The sequence below is a fragment of the Lactuca virosa genome, chromosome 4 (assembly GCF_052849685.1).
Source record: "Lactuca virosa cultivar CGN04683 chromosome 4, Lactuca_virosa_CGN04683_v6, whole genome shotgun sequence".
Taxonomy (NCBI): Eukaryota; Viridiplantae; Streptophyta; class Magnoliopsida; order Asterales; family Asteraceae; genus Lactuca; species Lactuca virosa.
The window spans coordinates 462,047,735-462,069,317 of record NC_136429.1 but is presented as its reverse complement, the minus strand read 5'-3'; positions in this window follow the sequence as shown (position 1 = coordinate 462,069,317).

Below are 21,583 nucleotides of genomic sequence, written 5' to 3'. Positions count from 1 at the left end.
CTCAAGGATCTGTCCCTGCTGCCGTGCGAGCTATGGAGAGTCGGCCAGTGAAGGCCGAGGCGCCAAAGGCTCGCGGGAGAGCCTTCCAGTTGACAGCGGAGGAGGTCCGCACAGCGCCCGATGTCGTGGCTGGTATGTATTCTTTCATCTGCTTATTTTTGGATTGTGATGTTATGCTTATATTGTGTTATGCGTAGGTACATTTCTTGTGTGTTCTGTACCTGCTTTGGTGTTATTTGACTCGGGTGTGAGTCGGTCTTTTGTGTCGTTAGCCTTTAGTCAGCACATCAGTACTCGTCGAGAGGCGTTGAGTCGACCTTTGCGAGTTTCCATAGCTGACGAGAGAGAAGTGTATGCCACTGATGTGATTCGAGGATGTGTACTCGAGATCTTCGGCGTTGAGTTTCCGATTGATTTGGTCCCGATTGCTATGGGAGATGTCTGTGTCATCGTGGGCATGGACTGGTTGAGCAGATTTGGAACGGTTATCGATTGCGAGCGACAACTGGTGACCATACGAGACCCTAGTGGGGGAGTTCTTACAGTTTATGGTGAGGGTACCTGTTCTGGGTCGGCATTTTGTTCAGCCGCAAGAGCGAGGTAGAGTCTACAGCAGGGCTGTAGTGGGTTTGTGGCTTATGTGGTGGATACAAGAGTAGGTGCAGAGAGACCGAGGTCGGTCGATGAGGTCCCGATAGTACGTGAGTTCCCGGATGTTTTCCCCGAGGAGTTGCCGGGTGTGCCTCCCGAGAGGCAGGTGGAGTTCCGTATCGATTTGGTTCCGGGGGCAGCGCCTATCGCCAAGGCGCCCTATCGCCTTGCACCTCCAGATATGCAAGAGTTATCCTCGCAGCTTCAGGAGCTGCTGGGAAAGGGGTTACGGCCGAGTAGCTCGCCGTGGGGAGCGCCGATCCTTTTTGTCAAGAAAAAGGATGGTTCACACCGAATGTGCATTGACTACCGGGAGTTGAACAAGTTAACGGTCAAGAACCGTTACCCATTGCCGAGGATCGATGATCTGTTCGATCAGTTGCAGGGAGCGTCTTGGTTATCCAAGATTGATCTGAGGTCTGGATATCATCAGATGAGAGTGCGAGATGAGGATATCCAGAAGACGGCGTTCAGGACTCGTTATGGGCATTACGAGTTCGTGGTGATGCCCTTCGGGCTCACTAATGCACCAGCAGCATTCATGGATCTCATGAACAGGGTGTGTAGACCGATGTTGGATCGATCGGTGATCGTGTTCATCGATGACATATTGGTGTATTCGAGATCCAGAGAGCAGCATGAGGAGCATTTGAGGGAGATCCTCGGAGTTCTGAGATCAGAGAGGCTTTACGCCAAATTCTCCAAGTGTGATTTCTGGTTGCGAGAGATCCAGTTCCTGGGACATCTCGTTAATCAGAATGAGATATTGGTCGATCCGGCCAAGATTGAGGCGGTAATGAGCTGGGAGGTGCCGAGGACCCCCACCGAGATCAGGAGTTTTCTGGGGTTGGCCGGCTATTATAGGAGATTTATTAAAGATTTCTCTAAGATCGTCGTGCCTCTCACCAGGTTGACCCGGAAGGGCGTTACTTTTTCGTGGGGTCCTGAGCAGCAGGCCTTGTTTGAGACTCTTCGCCAGAGGTTGTGCGAAGCCTCGGTGTTATCCCTTCCAGAGGGAATGGAGGATTTTGTGGTATATTGTGACACATCAATATCAGGGTTGGGTGTAGTGCTTATGCAGAGGGGGCATGTGATAGGATACGCATCGAGGCAGCTGAAGCCTCATGAGACGAGGTATCCCACTCATGACCTGGAGTTGGGGGCTGTGGTGTTCGCTCTCAAGATCTGGCATCACTATCTGTATGGGGTTCGGTGTACCATATACACGGACCACAAGAGCTTGAAGTATTTGATGGATCAGCCCAACCTGAATATGCGCCAGAGGAGATGGTTGGACGTGGTAAAGGATTACGATTGTGAGATCCTGTACCACCCGGGCAAAGCTAACGTTGTAGCTGATGCCCTAAGCCGTAGGGCGGAGAGTGCCCCGATACGAGATGTTTGCTTGAGATTGACAGTGATGATTCCGGTGCTGGACACCATTCGGGAGGCCCAGGCAGAGGCCGTGAGACCGGAGAACCGCAAGAGGGAGTGGGTGATTGGGCAGGCACCTGAGTTCGTTACCGATAGCCGTGGGCTTATGACCTTTTAGGGTCGGGTTTGGGTGCCGTATACGGGCTGGACGCACATTACTTTGATGGAGGAGGCGCACAGATCGAGGTTCTCGATCCATCCCGGGGCCACTAAGATGTATTTGGACCTGAAGAAATATTATTGGTGGCCATGTATGAAGAGGGATGTCGCGTGGTTTGTGGAGAGGTGCTTGACCTGTCGCAAGGTTAAGGCCGAGCACCAGCGCCCGCATGGCAAGTTGCAGCCGCTTGATATTCCCCAGTGGAAGTGGGAACATATTTCCATGGATTTCATCACCAAATTGCCGAGGACCGCGAGGGGTGTCGATGCAATTTGGGTGATCGTTGATCGGCTGACGAAGAGCGCGCATTTTCTTGCCATCAGTGAGAGCTCTTCTGCTGAGAGGTTGGCAGAGTCGTATGTGCGGGAGGTGGTATCGCGCCATGGAGTACCGATCTCGATTGTGTCAGATCGAGATGTACGTTTCACTTCCAGGTTCTTGAAGAAGTTCCACGAGGAGTTGGGTACGAGATTGCATTTCAGTACCGCCTACCACCCCCAGACGGACGGACAGAGTGAGCGGACGATTCAAACGCTCGAGGACATGCTCCGAGCATGTGTGTTAGACTTCGGAGGAAGTTGGGACACGTATCTGCCGTTGGCTGAGTTTTCCTACAACAACAGCCACCATTCGAGTATTGGTATGCCTCCCTTCGAGTTGTTGTATGGGAGGAGGTGTCGGACTCCCATTTGTTGGGGAGAGGTAGGGCAGCGTGTGATGGGTAGCTCTGAGATATTGCTTCGGACGACAGAGCAGATACAGCAGGTTAGACAGAGGTTACTGACGGCCCAGAGTCGTCAGAAGAGTTACGCGGATAGGCGACGATCCGATCTTGAGTTCCAGGTGGGAGACTTCGTACTCCTGAAGGTATCTCCTTGGAAAAGAGTGATCCGATTCAGGAAGAGGGGCAAGCTGGGGCCCCGGTACATCGGTCCTTTCAGGGTGACCGCGAGGGTGGGCAGGGTAGCATATCGGTTGGAGCTACCTGCGGAGTTGAGCCAGATTCATGATATCTTCCACGTGTCTCAGTTGAGGAAGTGTATAGCCGATGAGTAGGCAGTGGTGCCACTGGAGGATATTCAGGTGGATGCGAGCCTGAATTATGCGGAGAGGCAACTCGCGATTCGGGATCGGAATATCAAGGTTCTGAGGAACAAGGAGGTGTCACTGGTGTAGGTCCAGTGGCAACATCGGAAGGGGTCCGAGCTGACCTGGGAGCTGGAGTAGGAGATGCGGGAGCAGCATCCAGAGTTGTTTGCCGAGCAGGACTTCGAGGGCGAAGTCTGATTCTAGTGGGGGAGAATTGTAACATCCGGATACCCAGGTATCTTATTTTAAGTATTTTGTTGAATGTTAGAAAGGGACTCGGCGAGTAGGCGCTCAGACTCGCCGAGTGGAATCGCGCTTCTGCCAGCCTGGATTTAATGAAGGGACTCGGCGAGTCCATGCGTGGACTCGGCGAGTCCGCGCTGTTTAATGAAGCCCTAATTTTCGGGGCTTGTGCCCTATTTTAAGGGACGAGGAGGCAGGCATGTACTCGCCGAGTCACTCTAGTGCACTCGGCGAGTCTGGTCAATGTTGACTGTTGACTTTTAGGGATTAGTCAGTGTTTGGACTTATGTGCCATTAGAGGGGCAGAATGGTCTTTTGCCCTTCTTAGAGAACTTATAGAGAGGAGTTGGCCTAGCCTTTAGAAGTTGTATTAATTAGAGAATTTATTTATGTGATTAGGTGAAGGCTAGTGCAGTATTTCAGAGTTCGAGGTTTACCGAGTTACTCGAGGTGAGTCTTCTCACTATACTTTACCTAAGGTGGTAATAAGAGTTATGTGACAGAGTATTTTGTATGCTTTTGCATGATGTGATTTCTATGTGATTTATGCTATGTATGTTACAGAGTTTACAGAGTTAGGACCGGAAGGTCCACAGAGTTAGGGCCAGAGGGCCCACAGAGTTATGGGACTGGAGGGTCCCACTGAGACACATTGACCGGAGGGTCAAACAGAGTTATAGCCTCGAGTGGCTAATATGTGTTGTGTGTGGCATTTTGGGGAACTCACTAAGCATTTATGCTTACAGTGTTTTGTGTTATGTGTTTCAGGTACTAGTGAGGATCGCGGGAAGGCGCCGACATGATCAGTACACACTATTGGAGTTTTATACATTATGATCTTGGGATGTGTTTTTATGGATATGATATGTGATACATTGGAATTCGAGAATATTTATGAATGAAATTATATTTTAAAAAGTGAAAAAATGTTTTGAAATTTACGGTGTTACGTTATGGCTGAATAAAGCTAGGACCTTTGGACTCTATGGACCTCACAAGGTCCAGATCTGATGTCTCCATGCTTAGCAAGCACAAGTCACACAAAATCTTATGGGAAATATGGAAAAGCCCCAAAATTTCCTCATTAACAAGATCTAAACAATATGATGAGCAAGGTGATGAATTTTACCTTCCAACAGAAGCTCCAAGTGAAATAAAACTGGATCCCACAGCCTTTCCTCGATCCTTGCTTGAATCTCTCTTCTTCTCTTCCAATGGTTCACCAAAAACACTCAATATAAGCTCTCTCTCACTCTCTCTTTGCTCCAATGGCCGATTAGGGTTTCACATAGGGAAGTTGGGTAACTGGTGAGGCGGGAATGAGGACATAAGTTCCTTTAAATAGGCCCCAACCCCAAAGATTTAGGGTTTCATCTCACAGCGCCAACTCGGTGATTCAACTCTCTGACTCGTCGAGTCGGTCGTTAAACCCACGTGGTCAATTCGTCTCTACTCGACGAGTTAAGGACCCAACTCGTCGAGTTTCTCAATAGATCTAAAAAATAAATAAGTAAATAATATACCTGGGAGTCCGGATGTTACAGATATAGACAGTAGCTGGCGTCTAGCAACGAGATAGTGCCCCTAACAACATATGAAGGGTGCCATCTCATCAACAACCAATTCTAGGAGCTCTACGCTACAATTGTTACTAAAGGTGTGGTATCAATTGTTGCTTTGTCTCAGACATCATGTTGGACATTAGATATGGATCGTGATTAATCTCATTTAGTGTTCAACTTTGAGTAAGGCGTTATATGTCTAACTCTCAATGAATAAGATGGACAAATCCCATCTTGACTACATATGCCCATCAATGTAGTTCATGTCATACCCGCCGATGACCCTTATGACTGCCTTTTACGGAACGACGTTAAACCATGTCAAAGCACAACAATTCCTACACTTTAAGTCCCAAATATGTATCTCAGGTCTAAGAATACAAAGATACAACCTCGATCAAAACATCACTCTTGACTACGATCCATAAAGTGATTTTGATGCGGGTCAAGTCCAATACTTATTCTCCAAATCAAGTACCTATGAAGTTGGTCAGCTTTTGTTATTCTCATCTCCATGAGAATCCACCAATGCACTCATATTAGTCTTACTTCATAGATACTCCCACAACTATGAATAACCATGGATATTTAGAATAACCTAGTTATTCAAGGATTTAAGCATGCTAATATAGAACACAATAATTATTCAATGAAAGACTCATATCCAATATATCAATTCATTACAATATATTTTTCTTGTATTGTTCTAATATACAAATACTAAATTTCAATCAAATACATCTACTTATACCAATAAGACCCTATAGCTACAGCTTGGCTTTCATGCCTTAGCTAATGAAGGAGCTTTGTTAAGTAGATTTGTCAAACGTGATTTGTATAAACTTTTCTAATACAAACCTATTCAGATTTATATATATATAACTCATATATAAAGAAAACTATTGAGAATGTATTAGATGGTTAAATATGACCTAGATACCAATACTTGCTTAATGGGATTACTCATAGTTATAATGAACTATACATTAAGCATCTTTGTATGTGGTTCTCCAAACCACAATGTACTCTAACTCTGATGTGTAACTGTAATTAAAATCTACATGGAAACACTATCCATGTAACTTTATCTACATTCATAATAAAGATACGCCCGATTGTGATTGAGAATCATCTAAATCTATTTGAAATTTTATCATATGTTCAACAACTTTGATCATAGCTTCCCTTCAAATACTCTACAGATTAGTAATATTTATCTAGTTCTCGCAAGTACCTTATAATGTTCCTATAAGTCACGCAATGACTTGTTCTTGGATTATACTGGTATCATTCGACATGCATTAAGCATACGACTTATTTGGCCTTTATGCATAATCATCACATATATGATTAATCCAATTGCAGTAACATATGGAATACAATCATATTATCTAGTTTAAAAACATTTGCACTAGGATTTTTCTCAAAATCATGTCATGTGGTATTTGACAAGATAACTCTCTCACAGTCATTTATCTTAAGATCTTTAAGATCTTTGACAATTAATGAAATTTTACTTAATCCTTTAAGTTGCCATGATCTATCTATATAGATATTTATTCCAGGTATTAGTATGTCGACTACATATAAGACTTGGAATGTTACCGCACTCCAACTAGATTTGTATAAAACACAATAGTCTTCTTGATTTATAATTAAATTACACTATGTAATTATCTTATAAGAAAGAAGATTCTTACTTTGAGATGTTAGCTTAAATCTGGAAGGATTTTCATTCATGTATGTGTTCTCCTTTGAAAACTCACTAACTTTTTATATTCATAATATATTGAGGAAGATTAATCAAGCCCATACTTGTTAATCATACATGAATGCATCTCTATGTGTTTTATTAGTTTCTGTTCAACTATTGAGCAGATTCAACAACAGTTGAAAACTTGCTAGCTCCAAACTATAATGCATTTATCTTATGGATCCTTAGCTTTTAAAGTTCCAAAATTTTACAAAAATGTTGTTGTCTTATGGAATGAAAATTAGTAAGATTAGAAAAAACTTCATCCTAAACAATCATTTAGGATAGTCTACATAAATTCAGTTACTAGATACTAGAGTGGTTAAGCTTATTGTCTAACATAAGCTTTATAACACCATACATTTTAGATAAGGACAAACCATATCCTTAGTCTAATGAAAGTATTTAATCCGCTTGTTTGGTTGAAATATATATATATATATATATATATATATATATATATATATATATATATATATATATATATATATATATATATTTGTTGTAGTGAGCATAATTCCAAAAATTTACAAACTAAATAGTTCTTTAAAACATCATATAGTAGACTACAATGTCTATGTTTTATCATGTTGAAAACTTGTACTATCGACATTCAACTAGTGGCCAGGTGACCCTATTCCACTAGACAATACGAAGGCTACCTCGAATATCAAAAGATAGATCTAATTGACCAGGTGATCCTGTGCCTCAAAAACCATACTAATGACGAGTGAGTGTTTTTTTCAGAATGAGTTATGAATCGATTCCACAACTCTTATGATATTCCAAGAAGACTTGGTTTACAAAACTAATCTCTTTATCACAAGGAAAGGTTAATGATGGTCTCATTAATTAGTATATCAATTTTTAGTATGAAACAATTTGAGCAAATCAAAGGTTTCGACAATAACGAATAAATTCGTCAATGAAATTGATTAAGTATATATCACCAAATCTATTCATGGATTGAAAAGATTACATACATCACTTATGTATAATTATTTTTCAAGCCTTTTGTTTTTTAACTACTAACAGATAAAGACAGTTGTGAATCATCTTCCCATATAAATATGATCCACATATATCAAATGAATCAAGTTCATTTGCCTTCAAAAATTCCATCCTTTTGAAGTTGGTATATATGTTTCATATTTATATAGTCATGATGATTATGACATAGATAAGCTTGAATCAAATATCATTTGATTAATTACGTGTTATGATTAGAACCATCAATTTAATGAAAGCTTATAGATTTACTTCATAATTAACATTATGAGAAAATATTCTTTAACACAGAATACATCGTTGCATAACATGAATGTGAACATCCATTAAACGATTAGTAAATCTAGATTTATTCATAAATTATAACTGTTACATGTCCCTATAAAATAGGCACAAAACATCTACTGTTTAAATAAAGACTATAATATCACTTGTTATATCTTCAGCACGAAATATCATTTATTTGTAATAAGTTGATTATTCTTCCAAACTTCAGCACATAATATATATTACTAGTGTCACCTGAAGTATAACCTACTCAAGTGAATGATGGAAAAATAAATAGTCTATCATATAAATATCTGAAGTCTTGTCCAAGTCAGACTTCTTCAACTCGATGAGATTAGAGAAGCAGTTTCTCTTTTACTGTCCAGTTTGTTCCACAATAGAAACAACACTAATCATTTGGTCCATTCTTGATTTCTAGGTTTATGTTGTATTTCCCTTAACTGAACTATAGGTCTATTTGAGTGCACAGTCTCTTAGACTTCCTTTTATTCAATGCTTAAACAAACTTGAAGCACTTTCTAGTGTTCTGATTGAATATCTACTTTACTTGATGATACATCTGATATGTTTCATAATTATCCAATACTTTCTGCAAGTCATAGTTAATTACTCCTATATGATGTGAGACACATCAATATCATCACAATAATACTTCCATCAAAGTATCATGATCAGACTAACTGGTTAGCAGAGGTTGTTCAGGTATGGGATCTTTTAGTATATATAATTTCTATTTATCCCTAAGGTAGAACCTCAAGATATTATACCGGTTATAGAAATTATAATCATCAAATGCTACTCTCTCTTGAAACTCAACAAGAGAGAGAGAGAGAGAGAGAGAGAGAGATTTTGCAGGGCATAAGAGTATTAACTGTTATTAACATAGTTTAACAAAGTTTCATTTTGTATTTTCAATATTTAGTCTTTAAAAATTAATTCCTTTTATTGTTTCTTAAAACATTAATTTATTAAAGTCTGGGACCCAAGTAACGAAACAAGTAAATGGTTAGGTGACCTTTATCCTATTAACTTAATCAAACTCTGTAGGTAGCGATTACCAATTACATACAATATGTAACTCCTATATTATGGGATCCTAAACAACTATTGTTTAACTTGGCATGTTTATCCCATCTATGCCTCAGACCTCTCATGCTGTAACGCGCGTATATTCGGGCTAGTCAATTTAGAGACAATGAGCGTCAAAAATGACTTTTTGATGGAATATTATTTAGAAGGAATAATCTTAAACAACTTATAGTATATTTCACAAGGTTTCCGTACATATATAGAACGCTGAAATCCGAGTTATAACGAAGAAGTTATGACCTATCGAAGTTTTACGGCTAAACCGGCATGGCACCGCGTAACATAAAAAGTGAATTTTTGATAAATTACTTTTTAGCCTTAGGAGTCTAAATGAAATTTGTAGTATATGTTAAACCGAGAAGGTACATAAAAAGAACGTCCAAATCTAACTTCGTATGAGGAAGTTATGATTTTTCTAAGATTTAGTATAGTAGTACACAACCTGGAATTCAAATTCTAGATCGATCGATTTTTAGCCGACACAGCCTAAATGAGAATTGAAGATCTCATTAATAGGAGTTCAACGATAAAAAGACAGTCGAAAACGGAGTCTGTATGTAGAAGTTATGAATTTTACACGGTCGTTAAACAATGTAATCTTCTCATACTGTTAAATTTAAAATCGGTCGAGAATTAGCCGATGGAGTCAAATAGAGAGTTGTAGATCTTGTCAATACCTATCCGTGGATATACAGAACATCGAAAACAAAACTCGTATGCGAAATTCACGGAATTTAGAAGTCGGAAGGGTGCTGCTGCGAAGGGGGTGACGTGGCACAATCCTGACCATTACTTCCTCCCCACGCCTTGCCACCAGATGGTGACACCTGACACTCAACTCGACGAGTTGGAGGCTCCAACTCGACGAGTTGGGCCATTTACCAACCTATAAATAGAGGCGCAAATCTTCCATTTCATTCACACCTCTCCCATTCTTTCTCTCTCAATTACTTCTCTAAACCCCTCCCAATCCCTAGTAACTCCCAAGTGCTAGAGGACAGTACTGGAGCGCTATAAGGCTATGAGAAGAAGAGCTTTCATCTCGGAAGTTCTGCCCCCACATAGCCCGGTTCTTAGCCAAACCTCTCGGTAAGTGAGTTATGCTTAACCTACTTTAAGTATAGCTTATGTTTAAGTTCAATATCGTTATTATGAATTTATAAACAATAAATATTATAAAATATAATATACAAAGTGTTATTATAATATCTTGTAGCTACTCGCGGTATGGGAAATCTGGTTTGAAAGGCCACATAGGTTTGTTGGATTTCAGAAGTGCTATAATGCCAAAATGGTCCTGCCCTCCGGTGTTTCATGTCTGGACCCTGTCTGTACATAGTGGTTGAAAAGTATTGTTTAACACTTATAAAACAAAATTCACTCGTAATTACTCGCGATAAATATTAGACTAAAATCTAGTGGTAATAATACAAGGTTTCGTCGAAGGAAATTATATTGTTAGAAGTGAAGCGTTGTCCAAGTTGGAATCACCACTTTAACAAGTGAGTGCATAGTTACTTTCATCTTAACCACGTATATGAAGTATTTATTGTAAATTGCGTGCTATGTGTGCATATTATATGTGTTCTTGATATCTATGTTGGATGAACAAAATATAGATCTTTTATTCAATTTAATCTGTATACGTATTTTATACATATAATTATGATGGGTAAAGATGGGTAGATTAAAGATAAGATAAGATGAAAGATGAAATATGAGATGAATGATGAGAGATGAAAGATGATATAGATGATGAGAGGTGAAAGATGATGATAAGCTTTGACCCAAGTGATGGCCCAGTCATCTAGCAGAGTATAGATGACAACCACATACTATTCTAGATAGTGCAACGGAACACTAGAAGGCTCGCAACCTATAGGTGTTGTGAACGATGTGTTGACCAGATGTACTCTAGAAACCCTGGCAGCTATGGACTTAGTGCCTTACAAATGAACGTTGGTAGCTATGGATTTAGTACCCTATAGATGAACATTGGCAGCTATGGACTTAGTGCCTAACAGATAACATCGACAACTATGGACTTAGTGCCTGTTAGATGAACCCTGGCAGAGATGGACTTCGTGCCTATTCCTTAGGAAAATCCTTCCGAATAAATAAATGAAAGAATAGATGATTCTTAGGGTAGTTCCTTAAGAATAAAGAAGATAATTGGGTTAATTGTTTGATGATAAAACATAATGAATTTATTATTGTGGGTTGAAAACCCTATGTACTTACCGGGTTTTCCAACCTGACCCACTCAGTTTACTTGTGTTACAGGTATTGATACGAAACTACATTAACTGAGAGATTAAAGGAGATGTAAATCACTAGTGTAAATGAATGTAAGGTCTGTTTATGCTTATGTTTCTGTATTGACGATAACATCCCAATGTTTTAATACTCTAAATACCCTGGCAGCTATGGACTTAGTACCTTACAAATGAACGTTGGTAGCTATTGATTTAGTACACTATAGATGAACATTGGCAGCTATGGACTTAGTGCCTAACAGATAACATCGGAAGCTATGGACTTAGTGCCTGTTAGATGAACCCTGGCAGCGATGGACTTCGTGCCTATTCCTTAGGACAATCCTTTGGAATGAATGAATGAAAGAATGGACGATTCTTAGGGTAGTTCCTTAAGAATAAAGAAGAGAATGGGGATGGGTAATTGGGTTAATTGTTTGATGATAAAACATAATAACTTTATTATTGTGCGTTGAAAATCCTATGTACTCTCCAGGTTTCCCAACCTGACCCACTCAGTTTACTTGTATTACAGGTATCGATACGAAGCTCCATTACACTCAGAGATTAAGGGAGATGTAAATCACTAGTGTAAACGAATGTAAGGTCTGTTAATGCTTATGTTTTTGTATTGACGATGACCTCCCAAAGTTTAAATACAAACAATATACATTTATCTCGAAATGATTTGATAATATATTTATCATACTTTCTGGGAACAAATTCCGCAATATTATTCTTTAAAATGAATACTCTGATTTTCAAATAAGCATAAATAAAATTTTTAAAATGACCATGAATTTGGGGATGTCACAGTTGGTATCATAGCATTAGTTTAAGCGAACTAGGAATTTGTAGGATTTCTAGACTTAAACTTAGAATGCTAAGCGATGATTGTGAGATGAGTGTCTTCTATATTTAGGAAGTATGACTAAATAGACACGAGCACTAGCTCATTTTAGGAAAGATGCCTAAATTGCTTTTATGTGCTAAATGATCTATGATGCTTTATGATGTCATTATTTTATCGGATCTATGGCCTGTTGCCGACCGGGTCTGGATATTTTATATGTTCAGATTTCTAAACATTTAATTACGGTATTAGAACTAGCATGTAACTTCTAGAGTAACAAGGAGGATTTCACGTCTAAACCTTCTTTATATATATATTCTCGTCCCGATACACTGAACGCATGCTTCCATGAACATATCGTCATGGTGAACACTCGTAGTGAATTAAGTAAACGGACGAAATGAGAAGCCTTACGATAGTGTATGATACCTATCGGAAGATATCGTAAGAGTGGTATCTTGCCTTTATAATACGTCTGATAAAATAACAGTACGTCTTGAGAAGTACGGTACATCCGAATGTACACATTTTATTGGCGGGATGATAGAACGATTGGTGTAATTCCTAAAGTTGTCCTATCGTCTGACATTTCGTCCACCAACTGTGTTGAAGCAGAATGGATGATTGAAGATACGTATGGAAGAAGTCCTAGTAGAGTCTAGGGAAAATTTTATGATTATTTGGACACATTCGTATGTGTTAAATTGTTTTGTGAATTTAGGAAATAAGGACTTGGTGACTGCGAGACAATACTTAGGACGGGTATGAGTAGGTGTGAAGGTAGTAGAGGCCTATACTACCGGAAGCACATGACTCGCACTTGGATCAGGGAAAGTCACAAAGTTACTAAGGCACTAGTAATTGATCCCGTTTTGTTCATGTCTGTCGTTACCATTGTTTCGGTAATGAATAAGAAGATGATTGTTAATCCGACCCAAGTGGTCATAACAAATCAAGTCCGACTAAGATGAGTATGTTATGTGGTTTAGAGAAACAAGATCGATGTAGTATCTTACTTATGCCAGAAGATCGAAATGAAAGATAATCGAAGCGATCAGTAGAAGTATCGCGGTCGTCGTTAAATTAAGAAGCTTCTAGCTAGAAGTTCTACATGCTAAAATGTGATTATATCACATTAGAACATGAAGGAAGGTATATTCCATTCGGGAATTTGACTCTAAGAGACCTGAGTCTAAGCGTTGCATCATACTACCAGAGGTCATTAGAACATGACACATCGGTCTGTCATGATAATCGAAGTAAAGAATATCTCTTAAGTTAAGTCTGATTAAGAAGAAGTAGGAGTCTCCAGTAAGGATCGATTTTTTAACTCGAAGGTTACGATTGGAAGTCCAACATAGAATAAAGAGCGGGTGCAAGATTGAGCACCGCCTACAGTCAAGAAGTCCAAGAGTTAGACACTCATTCGAAGGAACATAGAAGTTACAGTTATTACCTAGGATGAACAGATAACACATGGAGTCATTATACAAGCCCTTTTTTGTTGATGATTCCGGGACGTAATCATCCTAAAGGGGAGATAATTGTAACGCTCCCAGATTTGGGTTAGTCAATTTAGAGACAATGAACATAAAAAATAACCTTTTGATGGAAGATTATTTAGAAGGAATAATCTTAACCACGTTATAGTATATGTCACAAGGGTTTCATACATATAAAGAACGCTGAGATTCGAGTTACAACGAAGAAGTTATTACCTGTCGAAGTTTTACGGCTAAACCGGCACGACACCGAGTAACGTAAAAAGTGATTTTTTGATAAATTACTTTTTAGCCTTAGGGATCTAAACGAAAGTCGTATTATATGTTAAACATAGAACGTACATAAAAAGAACGTCCAAATCTGACTTCGTATGAGGAAGTTATGATTTTTCTAAGATTTAGCATAGCAGTGCACAACCGGGAATTCGAATTTTAGATCGATCGATTTTTAGCCGACACAACCTGAATGAGAATTGAATCTCGCATTAATAGGATTTCAACGATAAAAAGACAGTAAAAAATGGAGTCCATATGTAGAAGTTATGAATTTTACACGGTCGTTAAACAGTGTAATCTTCTCATATTATTGAATTTATTATCGGTCGAGAATTAGCCAAAGGAGTCAAAAGGAGAGTTGTATATCTTGTTAATACCTATGCGTGGATATAAAAAACGTCAAAAATGGAGCTTGTATGCGAAAGTGACGGAATTTAGAAGTCATAAGAGTGTTGCTGCGAAGGGCGTGACGTGGCATAATCCTGACCATTGCTTCCTCCCCACACCTTGCCATCAGATGGTGTGTAACACCCTGTTCCGAATCAATTTCTAATTCGAGGGTGTGGCCCGAAGAGCGGTCATCATAAGGATTAGCGCCTTTGAAAAGATAATATTTAGTCCCATTTGGACGTGGGTAATGTAGATATGTGACTCAATCGTTCGGTTTGCACTTTAGAGTCAAAGGGTAAAATGGGAATGTAGTGTTTTAGACTTCTTTTTTGAATTATGTATTTTAGTTTGATGTGTTTTAAGTCAAAAGTAATTATATAGGGTTATAGAGCTCCTCAAAACCTTTCTGTGGATATAAAGAACATCGAAAGCGGAGTTAGAACGAAGAAGTTATGACTGTTTGAAGTTTGGGTGGTTTTGGGCCAAGCTGAGTACGTTGGGCATACAAAAAGGTGTACGCTAGGCGTACTAATGGAATCCTGAGTACGTTGGGTGTACTAGGAGTACGCTGGGCGTACACAATCAGTGCCCAAACCCTATTTTCGTGGTTTAAGCCCTATTTAAGCTCCTTAACTCCCCCAAACCCACTCCATTCTCAGCCTCCACCCCTCCAACACCCCTTTCATGAAACCCTAACCTTAGATGAGCCTTGTGAGCTAAAAGAAGGTGATTTTGAGTGCTTTAGAGTATGCATGGTGCACCTTGGAGAAGAAGGAACTTCTTCTAGAAGTGTTGGTTGCATTGGAGCTTGTAGATCGGGACTTTGTTCACCTTGATATATCTTCTAGAGGTATAAAGCTTGAATCTTGATGATGCATTTGTTAGATCTAGCTGGTTTTGGATGTTATGAGCTTTTGGTCATTTTGGTGCATAAAGTTTAGATCTTGAAAGTTTGTGACCTTGTTATGGATAAAGTTGGAAACTTTATCCATCTAAACATCATTGTGATTCAAATTTGAAGGTTAGAGACTTGGACTTAATGGATTAAGTTAAAAAAGATGCCCTTTTGGTCCCATTTGATGGTTAAAGGCTAGATCTTGGTGGTTTGGACCATTCTGATGGATAACGTTGGAAACTTTATCCATTATGGAGCTTTTAGTATCCATAAAAATGTAATCTTGATCCTTCTATACCTTCCATGAGAGTATCATGATGTCTTAATGGATTAATAAGTTAAGGTTTTAGCTTTTGGACCTTTCTAGACATGGAAAGTCATAAAGGTGGAAACTTTATGACTTAGAATGATGTTGTAGGACTAGAACGGAGTGTTGGATGAAAGGACTTAATAGATTAAGCACTTACTGGAAAAGTGTCATTTGGCCGGGTACGCCGGGCGTACCTCCGAGTACGCTGTGTGTGCTCGTATGGGATCCTGATTTTGGTTGGTAAGTATGCCATGCGTACGAGCTGAGTACTATGGGCGTTCTCAGCCTGAAGTTTGATTTGTTGACTTTGAATTCCGTTGACGGTTGAGTTTTGACCAATTTTGACCATGGGCCAAACTTGAGGGTTTTGGCCTATTAACTAAGATTTTATCTGGTTCTTGTATTGATAACTCTGAAAGTCGGCGGGGCAGCAGCTAAGGACTTCTTCCGGGGAGCTTCTGTATTTGAGGTGAGTCTCCACACTGTTTGTATGGGTCGAAGGCACCAATGCCTGCCCATTTGGTTTATGTGTTGTAGGAAGACCCGGGGTTAGCCCTACGCATTATGTATGAAAGACCAGGAGGTGGCTCCTGGCACACTGTATCCTATTATGTATGATAGGAAGACCCGGGGGTTAGCCCTAGGCATTATGTATGAAAGACCTGGAGGTGGCTCCTGGCACACTGTATGCTAATTAGCTAAGTAGAGTAGTATGTATGCTAGTTGTCTTTGTGATTCTTGCATGGAAGAACAAGAGGTAGCTCTTGGCATTTGTCTGTAAGACCCAGGGGGTGGCCCCCGGCTTGGCAAGAAAGACCATGTGGCGGCCCGTGGCATATTGGCAAGACTATGTGCGACACATAACACCTTTATTGATTATAATATATGTATGGCTCACAGTTATGTATGGCATGTATGGATTAGTTGATATGTATGGTATGCGGTATTTGGGGAACTCACTAAGCTTCATGCTTACGGTTTTCAATTTTGGTTTCAGGTACCTCCAGTTTTCAAATAAAGGAGCTCGGGACGATAGCAACGCATATACCTATGTTTTCCGCAATATGTGATTTACGGGAATGAACTCTGATAAATGTTTTATTTCAAATGCTTTTCAATGTGTGAACCTAGTTACAAATGTGTTTTATTTATATTAAAAATGAAATTTTTGGTCATGAAGTTTGGGATGTTACAAGTTGGTATCTGATCCTTGGTTTAAGGGTTTCGGGCATACTCTCGGGTGTGCCTGAACTTAAACTGAGGGCTTGATGAAATTTTTATAAAATAAACATATAATTACAAAAGAATTTATAAGTAAAGGAAGAGGTGTGACACGTGCAGTCGACCGAGCTCAAGTAAGTGGTTCCTAAAATACCAATACATGTTTGTTATGTGATATGATTATGTGATTTGCATGATAGATTAGAGCCAAGGATCTAGGAGAGATGCCTTTGTATGCTTATATGAGCATGTAGACTTGCATGCTAGAACTGATCAGCGAGTGGTAGGATGGCCTGTTTAGGTTATGCCTGATTGTATGAGCCTTCGAATTATATGCTAGTATAGAAACCTGATTAGAGTATAGAATGGCTTGATGGAGTATGTTGGTTAGATTTTTCATTGTTTGAATGCTGCTTGCTTTATGGGACTCCTAGAAATGTGAGCTAGCTACTAAATTCTAGCATGTGGCTATATTCATGAGGTAGCTAGTTGAGATGTGGCTATATTCATGAGGTAGCTAGTTGACATTAATGGGAAATCCTTCAGCAGCTGAGGACTGGGTAGGTTCGGGAACCTAGGAAAGCCTAGGACATGTTGCAGTGGGTTAGTAGTATGGTTCAGTGAGTATTGGCATAATGGTATAAAGAAGTGACTTAGAGGATTCAGGAGGATTGTTGAGGAAAGTATGGATAGGTGTGGAAGGTAGTATTGGGCCCATACTACTGAAAGCACAGGATCCATACTCAAATCGGTGAGAGTCTTGGAGAATCTAAGAAGCTTATGAGAAGTGGATTCTTGGGTATGTTTTGATTGTTGGCTTGATTGTATTTCAGTTTGGAGATGAGCTCTCAGGGAGATGGTTTAGGTTCGGGTTCCGGCTCAGGTGTAGGTGTTGAGCCGATTAGCGAGAAGTTACGGGAGCTCATTCCATCGGATATCACTCGCTGTGTTTTGGAGATAGTGGACGAGCGCTTGGGCGCATTCTATGCGGAGATTATGGCTATCATTGGAGATCGCACACTGACTTTCCGGGAGTTCCGTGCTTATGGAGCTCCTACGCTCCATGGGGAGAGGGACCCCATTGTCAGTAGGAGGTGGTTAGCAGATATGGCTAACGCATTCAGGACGAGTTTCTGCCCCGAGGAGGCGAAGGTCAGATATGCTTCCTTCCTGTTAAAGGATCGGGTACGTGATTGGTGGGAGGATATCGGTAGTGAGTTGGGTGATGATACGGTCAATGTTATGTCATGAAATGACTTCTCGGACAGGTTCCGAGCTGAGTTTGCACCGACGATTGAGGTGCAGCAGTTGGCGTGAGAGTTTCTAGATCTCCACCAGACTACTGAGACTGTGGCAGAGATCACTGACAAGTTCCGGGAGAGGGCTTTATTGGTACCGCAGTGTGTAGCAGACGAGAAGATGAAAAAATTAAGGTATCACGATATGCTGTGGGATGACATCAGGAAATTCATGAGTATTTCAGGGTGCGAGACCCTGAATGATATGATCTTTAGAGCTTGAGAGCGGGAGATTGATTTGGAGCACATTGAGAAGAGACCCAAGACTTATGACCACGTACATACTATGGATCAGGTGCATACTAAGGAGGGTCCCGGGAAGAGACACAAGACTTATGACCAGCATTTGAGAGGCCAGCAGGACCGGAGTCAGTGCAGCATGTGCGGGAAGTTGCACGATGGGGCTTGTCGTTCCACGGGTCTGGTTTGCTACAAGTGTGGCTGGGTTGGCCACGTCAGCATGGAATATCCTCAGGGAGCAAGTCCGTTATGCTTTCACTATGATCGGGTGGGCCACAAGAAGGCCGACTGTCCGACGTTGAAGGGAGGAGCAGTGAGTACACCTGCACCGGCTTCTTTGAGGATCACCGATGGACGAGAAAGTAGGGCAGGAGCCCCAACAGAGAGGAGTTGAGTTCTACAGGTATGTATCGTTTGCCTTCTTTCAGGTGATTTATATCTGTGTTTATGGTTGTTGGTATCTTGCATCAGTTTGGGTAAAGCATATATCTGGTTCATTTCCTTGCTCACATATGAGTTACATCTTCAAGTAGTGTCATTTGCCATTTTCATATCGTGAATTTCAAAGTGGTTAGGGAAGGGTCGTTTCGCTTTTGTTGGTTCGAAGTGTTCAGTGTCATCTTGGTTTATGGTCGATATCGGTTCAGGGGCATTATGTGGAAGGTCTGCGGTCAGGGTTTAGCAGGGTGGTTACCCACCCTCGTCAGGATTCGGAGGGTTCAGTCATTGTGCTCAGATTGACTCATGGGGTCGCCAAGGGAAGTGGTCTACTACCGAAGTTTTGCTATGAGCATCGGTTAATTGGACTTCAAGATATGAGTACGGTATCATTTCAAGGCATCTGGAGTTATCGGTATTGTTGGGATTCAGAAAGTGTTCATCTAGTCTTTAGAGGTTTAATGGTCTTGTAAGTTCAGCTAGTAATGAATCGCTAGCATTAGTAAGCAGATCGATCATTGGAAGGTAGGAAGGATCGGAAATCCTTCCATTTCTTGTATGACGTGGAGACTTAGTCGGATCGAAGTGGGGGAGAACCGTTCGGGTACCCAGGACAGAAGCAAGCGTGAAATTGGAATGAGCTCGTATCCCCATTATGAAAAGAAAGGTAGCCCAAGTGGCTGCTTGTATGGAGGATAATGTGAATTAGAAGTTCGGGAAACTTCCCGACTTTGGGACCACACTTGATTGATATGTAGCAGACTATGGGGAACCAGGTTGAGGATCTCAGTTAGGACATGAGTTCAGTGAGGGATGTTAGACCGTGTGTGTGCTCGACTTTGGATGTGTTCGGATTGGTAATCAGCGGTAAGACCAAGGTCAGCGGTTGAGTTAGCGTGGGAAGTGATGTAAGACTGTGGGATAGCCATTGCATTCACCAGCAGCCAGATAGCATGGAAGGTGTTGTAAGACTGTGGGATAGTCGAAGCATTCACCATCCTCCAGATAGCAGGGAAGGTGTTGTAAGACTAGGGATGAGAATTTGGCCCGAAAACCCGAACCGAACCGAAAACTGAACCGAACCGAACCGAATTAGACCCGAATAAGCAATTCGATTCGGTTTTCGGGTATCTATATAAGGCTTATTTGGTTTTCGGGTTATTCGGTTCGGGTTACCCGAATAAGGGCTTATTCGGTCCAAAAGGACCGAACCGAATACGAAAAGTCACATTTTTTTTCCTAACACGATTGCTTATTCGGTCTTCTTTTCTATCGATCGTTACCCAACAAAACCCACGTAATACACCAAAAAAAATCAACGAAATCGAATTCGATCATCCGTATTACACCAAATCGACAGTAGCGTATTACACCAAATTGACGAGTCGACGACATTACTCTTTGATCGATTGAGGTTTTTCTCATCCTTGCGACATTACTCTTTTAGTGTTTAATTTGTTTCTTTAATAGATTTGTTATGAAATCATAAGCTACAAAAGTCATACAAAATACAATATTTATAATCACATTGTAAATGTTATTTGGGTTATTCTGCTCCTTAATCATCTTGTACATGTTATTTGGGTTATTCGGGCCGGAACCGAACCGAACCGAATAATACCCGAACCGAACCGAACCCGTATTGCTTATTTGGTTCGGTTTTCGGTTCATACAATTACCCTTATTCGGTTTTCGGTTTATTCGGGTTCGGGTCGGTTCGGTTCGGTTCCGACCCAAATAACATCCCTATGTAAGACTGTGGGATAGTCGTAGCATTCACCAGCGGCCAGGTAGCATGGGGAATGTGGTAAGACTGCGGGGTGGCCCGTAGCATTAGTCAGCAGACAGTGTAGGATTGTTGTAAGACTGAGGGGTGGCTCGTAGCATTCACTAGTTAGCAGGTAGTGTAAAAGTGCTGTAAGACTGCGGTGTGGCCCGTAGCATTCACTAGTTGGCAGATAGAGTAGAGGTGTTGTAAGACTGCGGGGTGGCCCGTAGCATTTACTAGTTGGCAAATAGAGTAGAAACGTTGTAAGACTGCGGGGGTGGCCCGTAGCAGTCGTTAGCTAACCGCTAGTATAGTGGTATAGTAAGACTACGGGGGTGGCCCGTAGCATTCACTAGTGGTTAGTTAGTATGGGAGTGTTGTAAGACTGCGGGGTAGCCCGTAGCATTCACCGGTCCCTATTCGACAGTGAGAATGTGATAGATTTGTGATTCACTCACAGATTCCTTCAGATGATTTAGGCCACGACGGGTCAGCCGCACGAATGTGAGTAGGCCACAATATGATCGAATTCGGGAAACGGTAGGTCGCAGGAGACCGGGCATGATATAAGACTATAGTTATTCTGGTAGCATTCACCTTTTTGCATCGGATTCAGTAGCGACAGGTTGTCAGCCTATCATGATCGGATGGATCAAGAGGATTGAAGGAGCCATGAGTGGAAGTATAGATAGGGCAATTATTTTTAGACGACGTATCCTTTGGAGGTCGCGTGGGGCGAATGCAAGGTTGCTTGTTGGCTCAGCAACCTGGCAGGAATCCGATATTTCGGATAGTGGCGGGCAAGATTGGGATCCAGGGAAGTCATGGTTGATATGGAAAGCTGCTAGATGGCGATATGG